This window comes from Dreissena polymorpha, chromosome 15, assembly GCF_020536995.1.
Source record: "Dreissena polymorpha isolate Duluth1 chromosome 15, UMN_Dpol_1.0, whole genome shotgun sequence".
In the NCBI taxonomy this organism is placed as follows: Eukaryota; Metazoa; Mollusca; class Bivalvia; order Myida; family Dreissenidae; genus Dreissena; species Dreissena polymorpha.
Genome location: NC_068369.1, coordinates 44990228 through 45003587, shown reverse-complemented (window position 1 = coordinate 45003587; position 13360 = coordinate 44990228). Strand labels below are relative to the sequence as shown.

General features: G+C 38.6%; 1 protein-coding gene across 1 annotated transcript in view; it reads right to left on the bottom strand.

Moving 5' to 3' along the window:
• LOC127859842 (rho guanine nucleotide exchange factor 12-like) overlaps positions 1-13360 on the bottom strand; it is a 206812-nt gene that overhangs the window by 192105 nt on the left and 1347 nt on the right. The gene's annotated exons all lie outside the window — the stretch shown is intronic.

Genomic DNA, 13360 nt, shown 5'->3' with positions numbered 1-13360 from the left:
ATTAATACAAATTTTAATTTGTTTATTTTCTTGATTTCTATACTTGGTTAACTTATTTCTGTTAATAATTTTGCAGCATTTTTGTATACTTTCATGGGTCTTATTATTTTTGAAAAGGGCTACAAACACAGTGTCACTCTGTACTACTACTCAACAGTGGATCTTAATATTATCTGAACTGAACTACAAACACATCGGAACTTTGGACTACCCCTCAACAGTGGATCTGAATATTATCTGAGCTGGACTACAATCACAATGTCACTTTGCACTACCTTTCAACAGTGGATCTGAATATTATCTGAGCTGGACTACAATCACAATGTCACTTTGCACTACCTCTCAACAGTGGATCTAGATATTATCTGAGCTGGACTACAATCACAATGTCACTTTGCACTACCTCTCAACAGTGGATCTGAATATTATCTGAGCTGGAATACAATCACAATGTCACTTTGCACTACCTCTCAACAGTGGATCTGAATATTATCTGAGCTGGACAACAATCACAATGTCACTTTGCACTACCTCTCAACAGTGGATCTGAATATTATCTGAGCTGAACTACAATCACAATGTCACTTTGCACTACCTCTCAACAGTGGATCTGAATTTTATCTGAGCTGGACTACAATCACAATGTCACTTTGGACTACTTCTCAACAGTGGATCTTAATATTATCTTAGCTGGACAACAATCACAATGTCAATTTGCACTACCTCTCAACAGTGGATCTGAATATTATCTGAGCTGGAATACAATCACAATGTCACTTTGCACTACCACTCAACAGTGGATCTGAATATTATCTGAGCTGGACAACAATCACAATGTCACTTTGCACTACCTCTCAACAGTGGATCTGAATATTATCTGAGCTGAACTACAATCACAATGTCACTTTGCACTACCTCTCAACAGTGGATCTGAATATTATCTGAGCTGGACTACAATCACAATGTCACTTTGCACTTCCTCTCATCAGTGGAACTGAATATTATCTGAGCTGAACTACAATCACAATGTCACTTTGCACTACCTCTCAACAGTGGATCTGAATATTATCTGAGCTGGACTACAATCACAATGTCACTTTGCACTACCTCTCAACAGTGGATCTCAATATTATCTGAGCTGGACTACAATCACAATGTCACTTTGCACTACCTCTCAACAGAGGATCTGAAAATTATCTGTAATAGGCTACAAACACAAAGTCAATGTTACTGTGGACTACCCTTCAACAGTGAACTTGAACATTTTCTGATCTGGACTCGAAACATAATGTCACTCTGGGCTCTATTTTAAAGTACATCAGAACAAAATATGTCTTACTCTATATCTTAATTGAACTTTTATTGATGTCACTTTGAACTTTCCTTTCATGCTGGATAAGAACATTATTTAAACTTGTTTCAGATCATAACTAGAAATGGCGCGGCCGCGGCCAACATGTATCCCCGCGCCCCAGCTTTTGACCAAGGGGTCAGATCAAAATTCCAAATAGTGCACTGTGGCACTTATGCTCAAGGCTACCATGTGTTTAAGTTTCAAGGTTCTAGTGCTAATAGCGTAGGAGGAGATAGTGGCCAAGACGGACGGACAGACCGCGGAGATAACTACATAATCCCACCACTCCAATTCGGAGCATGGCGACAATTACACTGCATAAGAACCCAAAGTCAATATTAGTTTTGAACTGAAAGCCATCTAAGAGAACATGTCACATGATGAACTGAACAAAACATTTCACTATGGACTTCACTTCAGCTGAACATAAAATATTGCCCAAAATTGTGTCCATCTGGGACTGATGTGAAACACAAGACGTTTAAAACATCAGAACTAAACCTGAGAGGTCAGATATTATAGAGTTAATGACCACAAACAGACCTTATGTCTATACCAAACAAGATTGTAACAAGGAATGGAAGCCCTTTTTCTTTGAACAAAGCCAAAGAACAGTCTCTGATAGAAGATGCATCTGTACTTAAAGGCATCCCAGCATCATACACATTCCCTTAGTAAAGTATACCAAACAGATCCTGTGATATCCATTGTGTGACTATTTGAAATATAGAATTGTCACAGAATTGTCAAGAATTACATTGCACATATATCCGTGTATCACATGACAGCATGTCTGTTCACTTTTAATCAAAATATAGCAAAGACACCAAAACTTGTGTTAATGTTCTTTGTAACATTAATTGAAATCCGAATTTTCACAAACAGGAAACGTTTTTAACAATAATTCCACAATATTAAACTAATGAATCAAACACCAAAACAATACTAAGACTTATGTCACATAAATATTCTCCATATATTCATCAAATTCATCTCCAAAATCACAGAACAATAACTGCACCACAATAATATTAATCCAAAAACAAATTCAACGAAATAACTTCTGCAATTAATTTTTGTTTATAAACTGACATCTAAACTCCTGCAAAATTAAACTACACCGGACATTTCCTTAAAGCCACCAGCAATAACTGTGTGTGCCCCATTTTGTCTCACATGAGAATACACTATCATTCATTTCCTTTTCAACCATACAATGGCAGATGGGCTGATTTGAACCGGAGGTACACTTCAAGTATTGACCTACATTACGGCCACTCTCCCTACACATCAGTAACAACAAGGTTTCCCACATGTTCATGCATTCACATCTCAAGTATCACCACTGTACTACACTGCTCAATGGTAAAATAGGGAATACATGCTGTGCCACAACAGCAAAGTGTAACATGTTTTTATATGAACAGGAAGAGCAATTGAGTCTTGTTCTGGAAAAATGGTGCTAAATGCATGAGCCCCACTCTGGGGAAATGGTGCTAAATGCATGAGCCTCACTCTGGGAAAATGGTGCTAAATGCATGAGCCCCACTCTGGGAAAATGGTGCTAAATGCATGAGCCTCACTCTGGGAAAATGGTGCTAAATGCATGAGCCCCACTCTGGGAAAATGGTGCTAAATGTATGAGCCCCACTCTGGGAAAATGGTGCTAAATGCATGAGCCCCACTCTGGGAAAATGGTGCTAAATGCATGAGCCCCACTCTGGGAAAATGGTGCTAAATGCATGAGCCCCACTCTGGGAAAATGGTGCTAAATGCATGAGCCTCACTCTGGGAAAATGGTGCTAAATGTATGAGCCCCACTCTGGGAAAATGGTGCTAAATGCATGAGCCCCACTCTGGGAAAATGGTGCTAAATGCATGAAACCCACTCTGGGAAAATGGTGCTAAATGCATGAGCCTCACTCTGGGAAAATGGTGCTAAATGCATGAAACCCACTCTGGGAAAATGGTGCTTAATGCATGAGCCCCACTCTGGAAAAATGGTGCTAAATGCATGAGCCTCACTCTGGGAAAATGGTGCTAAATGTATGAGCCCCACTCTGGGAAAATGGTGCTAAATGCATGAGCCCCACTCTGGGAAAATGGTGCTAAATGCATGAGCCTCACTCTGGGAAAATGGTGCTAAATGCACGAAACCCACTCTGGGAAAATGGTGCTAAATGCATGAGCCCCACTCTGGGAAAATGGTGCTAAATGCATGAGCCCCACTCTGGGAAAATGGTGCTAAATGCATGAGCCCCACTCTGGGAAAATGGTGCTAAATGCATGAGCCCCACTCTGGGAAAATGGTGCTAAATGCATGAGCCCCACTCTGGGAAAATGGTGCTAAATGCATGAGCCTCACTCTGGGAAAATGGTGCTAAATGCATGAACCCCACTCTGGGAAATGGTGCTAAATGCATGAACCCCACTCTGGGAAAATGGTGCTAAATGCAGGTGTGTAAAATGCCGTCTCAGATTAGCCTGTGAAGTCCCCACAGGCTTATCAGGAATAACACTTTCTGCTTATGTGGAACTTTTTGTTTTAAGTTAGTTTCTTCCAAACAAAAAACGAGTGAAAGCAGAAAGTGCTGTCCCTGATTAGCCTCTGCCTAGGCTGATTTGGGATGGCACTTCACCCACATGCACAGGCTGATCTGGGATGGCACTTCACCCACATGCACAGGCTGATCTGGGATGGCACTTCACCCACATGCACAGGCTGATCTGGGATGGCACTTCACCAAAATGCACAGGCTGATCTGGGATGGCACTTCACCCACATGCACAGGCTGATCTGGGATGGCACTTCACCCACATGAATTAAGGCCTGTTTACCCAAAACAAGACTCAAATTGGGATGAGGTGATTTTCATGACAACAATTTTTTTATATGAACCCAAAGAAAATTTGTAAGATTGTTAATTATCAATCTGTGATTATATATATGTACATAGTACAGGGTTTTCATTCAAACATTTACATGAAGATTGCAGAGCACTAAATTTCTCAGCTTTATGTATTTGAACAATTATTTCAAATAAGTTTTTGTTTAAAAAAAGGGGACAGCAGGTTTACTTTTACAATGCATGCCTTATGATTGAATTTAATATTTCTGTTTCATATAAAATGCATGCAAATATTATCATGTTTTGCAAACACTTATAAAACAAAATCATGTATATGTATTTCATTTCAAGTGGCTTTTTTGTACAATCTGACCAGGATACCCATGGTTTAAGAATCACTTCATCATTTCTACACTTGTATTGCATAAAAGTACAAAACAAACAAACAAATCATAAAGAAATTACAACAAATTCAAATATCACACTTCGACCCTTGAATATGATACTATATTCTCTGGTGTTTCCCATGTTTAACCCTCAAGTAATCATCATGTTGTTTGCCCAGAATCAGGCTCTGAAACCCTAGACCTCCCTCACAGCCAAATCACAAGCTGCCATCTTTATTTTTACAAGTATAGATAATGGAACCAGACCCCAAATTCTCTGGTGAGCCCTTTGCAAGCACATGCAAGACAGATTCTTAACTAATTATTGACCATGAGAACAACACAGTGAAAACTATTTATGAAGTTTAAAAGGTAGACAATCCGTTTTCTTGTCTCACCTTTCAAAGTTATTGAAGACTATTTGTCGCCAAACACACATTTTGGAATCTTTAACAATTCAAGTATATTCTTGTTTTACAATTTAAAAAGAATATTAAAAATATATAGCCAACACTGTATAAACTTTAATATTCAACAAAAAGGACATTTTAAGACCTATGGACTCCTGTACATGTACCCGGCTGAGCAGAGTGTGAAAATCTGAATAAAGGTAAAAAATGATAAATATAATATTGGTAAATATTTATGGTGGCCATAAATTTTCACAATGGCAAGAGTAGAAGCGTGAATTAGACCTCCCTGAAAGTAACTATGTGCTTTCACGGTAATCCCCAAGACTAAACGTGAATATATTGGATCTAAGGAAATTAATTTTTTTAACACAAAAAACATATTGAACAAGACCTGCATTTGTGAAACAAAATGCCCCCTACTTCGGTTTGGTGCCACACCACAGCTGTTTTTGAGAAAATTGTTATGTCCAAGGCCCATAACAACGCCAAAAATCGATGGACCGTTACGAATTTCAAACTTCATCTGTAGGTCATGTAGGTTGACTTACATACCAAGCATCAGCTCAATAACTGAAGTGTTGGGTAAAAAGACTCAGGAAAGCAGAATGCTGGACAGTAAGACAGACACAGACAGAAAGTCTGACTGCTATATGCCACCCTACCAGGAGCAAAAATGAAATGTTGACATTTAAATCATATAAACACATACCTGCTTTCATTTTGCAAGGCATTTACTTGAATTTGTGGAGGCTAAGTTATTAATACTTTCAATAAAAATATCAGGGGTATATATCACAAGAGTAGCTTAGGTTTTAATATGGCTGATAAAATGAACAAACGCCTGTAGATTTAAGTAATCCAAGGGAGATAACATACATGACAGAGTGTGAAGTGACTTCCCTTTTGCAGTTTACCAAAAAATATAAAGGAAATAACACCAAATACAATTTCAGATAAGAGCCAACATAATTGTCTCCCTTGCTTTGTTTTCATCATAACTTGTATACATGTACATCAAGCCTGATTTTCTATCATACAACTACATAGCCAGCGATTTTTTTACCCTATTGGGAAAAGTAAAGGTACCAGCCCAGTTGGGAAAAATTAGCGCGAAAAACCCTGTAGTTGGGAAAATTCATGTCTTGAAGTCTTTATATTGGGAAATGTGTGTATTTTATTTTTGTTCCCAAATACTTACAAATTGATAGCACAGAGCTGCATAAGAAAACTAACTAAATGTTGCATTTTATTTATTAAAAAATGATAGGGGGGGTGGGGACTTCAATTTGGAAAAAAAATACAGCAATTGGGAAATGTGTAGTTTTTCCTAATTTGCCGGTACTTTATAAAGAAGGAAACAAGAGCTCTGTTTGTAACACATAATTACCCCTACTAAGCTTTGAAGCTATATATTTGACCTTTGACCTTGAAGGGTGACCTTGACCTTTCACCACTCAAAATGTGCAGCTCCATGAGATACACGTGCATGCAAAATATCAAGTTGCTGTCTTCAATATTGCAAAAGTTATGACCAAGGTTAAGTTTTGGGACACACGCATATAATAAATGACAGACAGACAGGCCAAAAACAATATACCCCCGATCATTCGATCCAGGGAGCATAAAAAAATCACTGATAGCATACATGTAGCTCAACAAATGTAATAAGTGACTCCACTGGAAACATTAAGTGCCTGTGAGCATGCATCTCAAACATAATATACTCGGCAAAATATTCCTTAAATCTAGCCAGTCAACCCATGGTTCCTCTACTTGGTGGAGTATACAAGGCAGAAACGAAGGTATTATCCAATCAAAACGCAGTATTTGCCACGCGCTATGCAATTAAATATTGTTTGTAGATGCTCGGTCTAGACAGTAAAATAAAATATTTTCAAAGGTACACTAATTTTGAAAAACTAGGTGACCTAGTTTTGTAACACAATTATATTATTCAAATATGGTCTTGATATTTTCAAGTTAAACATTATAAACAAGAGGGCCTGAAATGCCCAAAGTCAGCTCATCTGAGATACAAAGGAACTGACCTGTTTTAGCGCAGCCAAAGATATCATGAGGACAAATCTTCTGACCATGTTTCATGATGATCGGACAATAAATATGGCCTCTCGAGTGTTAACAAGGCAATTGTTGACGCTGCATTAGGCAGGACGGAGAAAAGTCGATCACAAAAGCTCACCATGAGCACAGTTTGCTCAAGTGAGCTTAAAACTTTAAGATTCAGCAATTAGTGTGGGCTCTGAGTCTGAGGTGGCAACAAGGTATTTCTAAGATATGACCTGATGACCTTGTTTTTGGACACGCGTGTCCAACACATGAACTTGTCCTAGATATTATTCACATTTTGGCAGAGTTCTGTCAACTTCGATCTCTCTATGTGGAGTGTAAAATGTGGACTCAGCAGTTGCAAGGAGCTAAAAATTGACAACACCAGGGTTTTACGGGACGCGATATTCTGCGTCAAATACGCATAAAATGCCAAACAGGACCCGTCATTTTTGTTGGTTTGCGTCCCATGCGACGCACAATTATTTAGACGTATTGGTTCTCGTAATATCAACAAGAAAATCTGAAAGACAACTGCAGTACGTAATTTTCTAGAAGGATGTAGGATTGTCTCGCTTGTTTGATTTATCGACCAATTGTATTATTGCGCACCTGCTGTTGCTAGGTGCAAAGTCCCGAATTGAGATTACAATGCGTAAATGCGAGCTATTTTATGTCGCTAAGAAAGATAAGCTTACCAAGGTTACGATAGCTTATTATCTGACAAGAAGGCTTAAACTGTAAAAATAAATACATTATACAATCTTTAATTGTATAGGTGCAGGGTTTTACATTCATGTCAAATATATAAGTAAAACAAGGGACAAAATTGTCACAAAACCAGTCACAAAACCAGGCTTTCATTGTGAAAAAAAATCTGATAAAGGGAGAAAACTCAAACTGAACTTTTGAAATGACAAAAAAAAATTAACCCCCTTTGTAAGGTTTTTTTTTTTTTTAAATCTATTTTTAGTCGTGGCGACCTTGACATTGGAGATATTGACGTGATTCTTTCGTGGGACACACCGTCCCATGATGGTGAACAAATGTGCCAAATGATTTTAAAATCTCACAATGAATGACATAGTTATGGCCAGGACAAGCTCATTTATGGCCATTTTTGACCTTTGAACTCAAAGTGTGACCTTGACCTTGGAGATATCGACGTAATTATTTCGCGCGACACACCGTCCCATGATGGTGAACAAATGTGCCAAATGATTTTAAAATCTGACGATGAACGGCATAGTTATGGCTCGGACAAGCTCATTTATGGCCATTTTTGACCTTTGAACTCAAAGTGTGACCTTGACCTTGGAGATATCGACGTAATTATTTCGCGCGACACACCATCCAATGATGGTGAACAAATGTGCCAAATGATTTTAAAATCTGACAATGAATGACATAGTTATGGCCCGGACAAGCTTATTCCGCCAGCCCGCCAGCCAGCCAGCCCGCCAGCCAGCCAGCCAGCCCGCCCGCATTCGCCAATCTAATAACCAGTTTTTTCCTTCGGAAAACCTGGTTAATAAGTAAAACCCTGCAACACACACAACTAAGAAACAGATGCCAGACATGGTGAGATTGGGGCGGCTAATGATTAGTCTCAGAAGTTATCCGGTGTGTAAATTCAGATTTATGTTGAAAGTCAATGCGGTTTCTCGCTCTGAAATACAGTGGAAATTACTTCGAAGTCTGTACTGAGCATTACATTACCTAGTGTATGCTTTTGGGGTCTATTTTGCTTTAAGATTTTTTTTAGGGGAAAAAACGGGCTTGATTCAGTGTTCTCTGGAAGTACCAGCGTAGCCCTTAATTTCACAGGTTACATTCAATCTTGATGACAGCTACTTGGCCCCAAAATATCAATTAAACAAGAGCACTGACTTGCGGATGCAGACCGCTCATCTATTTTCTTTTTAAAGGTGAAGGGACTCTCAATTTAAATCACGAAGGAGGGAGGGGTGGAGTGAAGAGGGGTGTATAGTGTGGGGGTGTGGACATTTATTACATTATCTTCCAAAAATGCAGGAAAAAAATGCAACAAAAATGCAAAAAAAAAAATTCAAAAATAAAATAATAAAAATAAATTATTTTTTTTTAACCGTTTAAAAAAACAAGGGCTGTTTGTAAAACATGCATGCCCCCCATATGGGCTGTCCTGTTGTAGTGGCAGCCATTGTGTGAATACGTTTTTTGTCACTGTGACCTTGACCTTTGACCTAGCGACCTGAAAATCAATAGGGGTCATCTGCGAGTCACGATCAATGTACCTATGAAGTGTCATGATCCTAGGCCAAAGCGTTCTTGAGTTATCATCCGAAAATCATTTTACTATTTCGGGTCACCGTGACCTTGACCTTTAATCAATAGGGGTCATCTGCGAGTCATGATCAATCTACCTATGCAGATTCATGATCCTAGGCATATGCATTCTTGAATTATCATCCGAAAATCATTTAACTACTTCAGGTCACCATGACCTTGACCTTTGACAAAGTGACCTGAAAATCAATAGGGGTCATCTGCGAGTCATGATCAATCTACCCATGAAGTTTCATGATCCTAGGCGTTTGCGTTCTTGAGTTATCATCCGGAAACCATTTTACTATTTCAGGTCACCGTGACCTTGACCTTTAACCTATTGACCTGAAAATCAATAGGGGTCATCTGCGAGTCATGATCAATCTACCCATGAAGTTTCATGATCCTAGGCGTATGCGTTCTTGAGTTATAATCCGGAAACCATTTTACTATATTCAGGTCACCGTGACCTTGACCTTTGACCTAGTGACCTGAAAATCAATAGGGGTCATCTGCGAGTCATGATCAATTTACCCATAAAGTTTCATGATCCTTGGCGTATGCGTTCTTGAGTTTTCATCCGGAAACCATTTTACTATTTCGGGTCACCGTGACCTTGACCTTTGACCTAGTGACCTGAAAATCAATAGGGATCATCTGCGAGTCATGATCAATCTACACATGAAGTTTCATGATCCTAGGCGTATGCGTTCTTGAGTTATCATCCAGAAACCATTTTACTATTTCGAATCACCGTGACCTTGACCTTTGACCTAGTGACCTCAAATTCAATAGGGGTCATCTGTGAGTCATGATCAATCTACCCATGAAGTTTCATGATCCTAGGCGTATGCGTTCTTGAGTTATCATCCGGAAACCATTTTACTATTTCGGGTCACCGTGACCTTCACCTTTGACCTAGTGACCTCAAAATCAATAGGGGTCATCTGCGAGTCATGATCAATGTACCTATGAAGATTCATGAGTTATCGTCTGACAACCATCTGGTGGACGGACCGACCGACCTACCGGCCGACCGACAAAGCAATATACCCCCTCTTCTTCGAAGGGGGGCATAAAAATTGGGAGGGGGGTGGGGGGTATAGTGTGAGGGTGTGGTGGTCATTTGTGAGATGATTTAAAAAAAAAAAAATTAGGGGGGGGGATTCGGGAGGGGGGGGGGGGCACGGGGGATGGTTTGGATGGAGTCTATTGTGGTATGTCAGGTAAGAGTAGTTTTGTCAAAGTATCAATCAAATCTTATCACAAATAAAGAAGTTATGGCAATTTTAGCAAAATTTAATAATTTTACCTTGAGAGTCAAGGTCATTCAAAGGTCAAGGTAAAATTCAACGCGCCAGGTACAGTAACCTTATGATAGCATGAAAGTATTTGAAGTTTGAAAGCAATAGCCTTGATACTTTAGAAGTAAAGTGGATCGAAACACAAAATTTTACCATATATTCAAAGTTACTAAGTCTAAAAAGGGCCATACATGTAATTCCGTAAAAATGACAACCAGAGCTATGCAACTTGTCCTTTTACTGTACCCTTATGATAGTTTGCGAGTGTTCCAAGTATGAAAGCAATATCTATGATACTTTAGGGGAAAAGTGGACCAAAACACAAAACTTAACCAAATTTTCAATTTTCTAAGTATAAAGGGCCCATAATTCCGTCCAAATGCCAGTCAGAGTTACATAACTTTGCCTGCACAGTCCCCTTATGATAGTTAATAAGTGTTGCAAGTATGAAAGCAATAGCTTTGATACTGTAGGAATAAAATGGACCTAAACACAAAACTTAACCAAATTTTCAATTTCCTAAGTATAAAAAGGGCACATAATTCTGTCAAAATGCCAGTCAGAGTTACATTACTTTGCCTGCACAGTCCCCTTATGATAGTTAGTAAGTGTTGCAAGTATGAAAGCAATAGCTTTGATACTTAAGGAATAAAATGGACCTAAACACAAAACTTAACCAAAATTTTCAATTTTCTAAGTATAAAAAGGGCACATAATTCTGTAAAAATGCACGCCAGAGTTATCTAACTTTGCCTGCCCAGGCCCCTCATGATAGTAAATAAGTGTACCAAGTTTGAATGCAATAGCATTGATACTTTCTGAGAAAAGTGGACCTAAACGCAAAACTTAACCGGAAGCCGACGCCAACGCCAAGGTGATGACAATAGCTCTTTTTTTTTTCAAAAAATAGATGAGCTAAAAACAACAGGGCCATGGGCCCTATTGGGCCAAAATAGTGACTTCTAGAGTATTAACCTATTGTTTTTTAATTTGACCTAGTTACCATGTTTTAAAGTTATAAAAACAGTTTCAATCTCAGCCGAGATTTCATTGGGAAAATTGTGTTGCAGCCATATAAGGAAAACTACCCCCCACACACACACTGGCGACATGTTTTTCAACAACCCAGAACTTGACCGACAAGTGTTGACTAAGTTTCATTTAGATTGCACTTAAATGTGACGTCAAGAATGTTAACACAGTTTTACTGCAGCCATATAAGGAAAAATGCCTTGACCCCTAGCAGCCATGTTTTAGAGCAGACCGGAACTATTTTCAAACTCATCCAAGATACATGTGTATCACTAATGTTCTGATTAAGTTTCATGATTGGACAATAAATGTGACTTCTAGAGTGTTAAAAATGTTTACAATAGCTATATAATGAAAACTGCCATGCACCTTGGCAGCCATGTTTTTCAACCAACCGAAACCATTTTTCAAACTTGTCCAAGATATGATTGGGACACTTGTTTTGGCCACGTTTCATGAAGATTGGACAATAAATGTGGCCTCTAGAGTGTAAACAAGATAAATATTGACAACGCACAAAAGGCGATCACAAAAGCTCACAATGAGCATGTTGTGCTCAGGTGAGCTAAAAACTCATTATAACATTGTATACAGACAAACCAACCTATTTACAGCCAAACAGAGAGATTTTAATATATATTCCTGCAGCGGTATATTAAGCTCCGGGAAAGCGTAAATGTGTTAAATGCATGCTGCAACATTGAGTGACACTAAGTCATACAAAGTGTACATTTACATGTATTGTGTGTCTACATTGTAATTTGCAAGGCTTTTTTGAGCACATAAACTTGTTTTATTGTGGAGGGTCACCAGGATATATGGACTGCTTATCAGGTGCTTATCACAGTCATGTTCCAATATACATAACAAGAGGGCCTGAAATGTCCAAAGTCGCTCACCTGAGATACAGAGGAACTGATCAGTTCTGTGCAGCCCAAGATGTCATAAGAACAAATGTTCTGACCAAGTTCCATTAAGATTGGGCAATTAATGTCACTTTTAGAGTATTAAAAAGTTTTTACTATAGCCATATAAGGAAAAATCTCCTGACCAAGTTTCGTGAAGATCGGACAATAAATGTTGCCTCTAAAGTGTTATCAAGGTTTAACTTTAGCCATATATAGCAATATAAGGAAAATAGCCTCACCCCCTGGCAGCCATGTTTTTCAAGCAATATGAACCATTTTCGAACTCGTCCATTATATCATCGAAACAAATCTTCTGACCATGATGAGCAGACAATGAATGTGGCCTCTAGAGTGTTACATGTAACATGGATTTAATATAGCCATATATAAGGAAAAAAGCCCCGCCCCCTGGTGGCCATGTTTTCCAAGCAACCAGAACAATTTTCGAAATTGTCCAATATATAATTAGGACAAATCTTTTGACCAAATTTCATGAAGATTGGACAACAAATGTGGCATCTAGAGTGTTAACAACGCAAATGTTGATGCCACATGACAAAAGGCAATCACAAAAGCTCACCATGAGCTCATTGTGCTAAGGTGAGCTAAAAATATATACATTTTCATCTTTGACATTTTATTATCCTAGTCTATGAATATTAAGAGCACTATAAAGTATACATGTTGAAAAGATTATGAGTTTGTGCTCTATACACAGTTGGATAATCTACAGACTACTG